This window comes from Orcinus orca, chromosome 12, assembly GCF_937001465.1.
Source record: "Orcinus orca chromosome 12, mOrcOrc1.1, whole genome shotgun sequence".
In the NCBI taxonomy this organism is placed as follows: Eukaryota; Metazoa; Chordata; class Mammalia; order Artiodactyla; family Delphinidae; genus Orcinus; species Orcinus orca.
The window spans coordinates 47,355,859-47,359,482 of NC_064570.1; positions in this window are offsets into that span (position 1 = coordinate 47,355,859).

The window sequence follows — 3,624 nt, forward strand, 5'->3', positions numbered from 1 at the left end:
GGGCCTGCTGAGCATCCCGGGATTTGCTGTGAGCTGCCCAAGGCACTAGCGCTGCCATTGTGAATGTGGGCTCACCAGTGTCCATACATGATTTGAAGCCCCAGTCTGTGGTCTGAAATGAACACCGTTAGTGCTTCCCGAACCTTGCCCCAGAACTCGTCCCAACATCAATGGGAATAAACCTGTAGCCCCTGGGACCTGGGGCCTTCAGAGTCTCATTCTAACTTAGTCATTTTATGAAAAATTGGTATTTTTCCTAAGATATCCATTTTTCATCTTCATATAAAATACTTTTCCCATCCTTCAGGTTGTGCCTTGTTAACCAGCCTGTGGCTTGTAGTATCCCTGGCAAACCTCTGCATGACCCAGGGAGTGCATGTGCCCCGCTTGAGAACCATACCGCATGAAGATGTTGTCCGTAAAATAGTACTGCCAACATGAAAATATTGTAGTCGGGAGAGGTAACTTTAACCGCCATCAATATGGAGTCTCTTTATTTGATTCCCTTTTTCACCCAGCAAAAACTAGCCCCCTGACTGAGACTGGGACAGAAGATGGGAGGGTTTGATAATGGGAAGAGGAAAACCGTCCAGAGCTGCCTGGAAGTGAAGGTTTGGTCAGGTCAGCCTGCTGGTACAAGACGGCAGCAAATGGGAGTAGACGGGGTGGAGATGTTGGTCAAGGAGGAAGAAACCAGAACTGGGATGAAAGAAGCCCTTTGCCAGGGCTCTTCAAGGCAATGGGATGACCAGAGAGGTGACTTTGGGTATGTGCAAGGACTCCACCATTCATTTCTTCTGCAAACGTTTGTTGAGTACTTATTATGGGTTAGACCCTGTGCTTAGCACTAGAAAGCCAAAGAGACAATTAGTATCCCCAGTCCAGTGAAGATGGAGACCCATAAGAGATAGTTGCAATAAGCTCTCCGTTGGGAGGAAAGACGGGTGGCAGCAAAGGAGTGCCAGATGGCCCGGAATGGGGAGCGCATGGGAGACTTCCTAGAGGAGGTGTTCCTAAAGGACAAGCAAGGTGGATTATGTAATGCTTAATGGTAAGCTCAGTGTTTTTTGCCTTTGGATGTGTTTCCTTCTGATCCCCAACCCCATTAGGGTCCAGCTCATGCTTTAAATATAGAAGGTGCTCAGCAAATGCATCTAAATGAAGAGAAACCAAAACGAAGCACAGAAAAATCTAAATCTCTTTTTCTCCCTCCTCCCCACAAACGCAGACATTAAAAGGTACGTAGGTGCATCATTTGTTCTGATTAGTGCACTGCTACCTGGAGGGATGGGAGATAATACCATAAAAGGACAGAGAGTAAGGTTTCAGGCAGGGTTTGGGGATGTGGTTTGGACTATATAGAGTACGAGAATAAGAGAATTGCCTGGAAAGGGGCTTATAATAACGCCTCACTTCCTCTCTTAATAACAGTTAGTAGGGGGTTTTCTCCCATTGATGACCCCATTTCATTCTTTCCCATTTATGAGGCTAGTTTGCTTGAATCATCCAGCAATATGTAAACTCATGAAAGAAGGTATATACTAGCTGTTGCAAGGTATTCTGTTTGTTTTGTTTTGGAATTCTTTTCCCTTTGGTTAATTTTCAAGTGCTTGCTATGTAATAATCAATGAGCAGCTAATTGGCAGTAAGAGAATGAAATGGGTATTATTCAGATAGTGTTTTTAACAGAAGACGTACGTGTAACACTGTGGGGAAATATTAGTAAATAGCAAGAGATTTTAGTGTGTGTGTGTGTGTGTGTACAAAAGGATTCATTTAAAGCCCCTCAGAAACTAAATCCAGGTGTGTGAATCCTTTCATTTTCAGACTCCTCCCAAGGGGTGAGCGGAGCCCCTAGAGATTGCCCTGGAGCACAAACCACCCTAAATGGAGCCTGAAGGTCTGTCAGTTCCCAGAGAGCAATGAGGAAATGGTAAGCAAATGGCAGCAGTTGCATAGAGAATTAGGGAATGAATAACAGTGCTTTCTGGTAAATTAACCATATTACATTGTGCACAGCAAAGTGATGGAAAAACCCTGTTAAAAATTGAATAATAATTTGCCCACATCATTTACGTAAAATGCATAATTTTCCTACTTCAGTGGACTTTAGTTTGATTTAAAATATGCACAACTCCAGTCCTGTTCACCAAAGCATAATTTGTGAGATAATTGGGAAGGGAAAGAGGAATCAGACTGTAATCAGCCCAATTCTGTGTGAACCACTTCACCTCCTCCCTCACCTGTGCATTTTGGAAAATATTTGTTTATACGTTCCTGAAGGTCTCTAAGTGAAAGTGCAAGGCATTCATCATTGTCCCTGCTATCACTAAACCATGACTTCACCACGTTTGAGAGGGGGAAAGCAATGCTTCGTTCTATTCAGTATTTTTCTGCTTTCATTCAAATAAGTACTAGTTTTTGAATTCTAGGGAAAATGGAAATGTAGCAAAGCTGTACTTAAAACAGCGAGCCAAGAACAAAAGCAACAGTGCACAGCCAAAGGAGACCTTGGAAGATGCATAGATAAAACAAAAAGCTGTGCTTGGCTGGGACTCTCTTTCAGAATCAAATGCAAAATGGAGAACATTGTTTCAACTGCAAAGACTTTGCAGTCTATAATATCTGAAATAGAAAGGCATCATGTAATCCACCTTGACATTCAGAAGCTGTGCTATTGCTATGAGTTATGATACTGGTTCCTGACTAATGGAGGTTTCCAGAACCAGAGTGGTCAGAGGTGGTGTGGAATTCCGGCAGTGGACTGGGTACCCTCCACTTAAACAGTGCGTTCCCATGGCAATCACTGTCCTTTTTCCTTCCCCTCCCTCTGCTCCCCACCCCCACCAGAACCATAGAAATTTTATTCAGATATTCACTCATTCTCTTCATCCCCATTTCTCCACAGAGGGTCATTATTTACTTATTCCAGTGAGCCCTTAAATCTCAACTTTTCAGGGCAAGTGTGCAGCTGATTCTCTCTGCTTCTCCTGAGTACTCTTCTTTTGTTGGCCAAATCCTGCCTCCTCTAAAACCCTGCTGGCCCCAAGAAGCTGAATCTTGAACCCCACAAATCTCAGCACTTCTTTCTCTTGGGTGCCTGTTTTGGATGAGCAAAGGGCCCCCCCCGCAATCCTACTACTCCTCCCCACTTCTTCCTTTTCTCCTACTAACCCCTGCCACTGGCCAAAGATTTATTAGACACTAGTTTTGTCCCTATGCCTCTTGCCACTAACTATAAATTGCCTTTCTGCAAATTAGAAAAAGCTACTCTACCTCAAGACACTTTGCTGCCACCTGCCAGAAAACTATTGTAATAAATATGCCAAGAGATCATGACTAGAATGCAAATGGTGCCCCCTAGAATTGTGCAGTATACAACTGGCACAACTGTATGTGACAACCCTGTACTTGGAAATCACCTGAGTTATCCAGGAAGCTGGTTGTAAAAGTAAGAACACAGCAGATCAGTCTTGCCTTTTTATGACAGTTGGCAATTTCAAAATCTAAATCTTTCGACCATGATCAAAAATTGCTGAGAGGCAATTTCTGGAAGAGACAAAGAGCCCCCAGGCAGCAGTTCTTACAAGAATAAAGGGCTCTTGATTCAGCCCAAGATTTGGC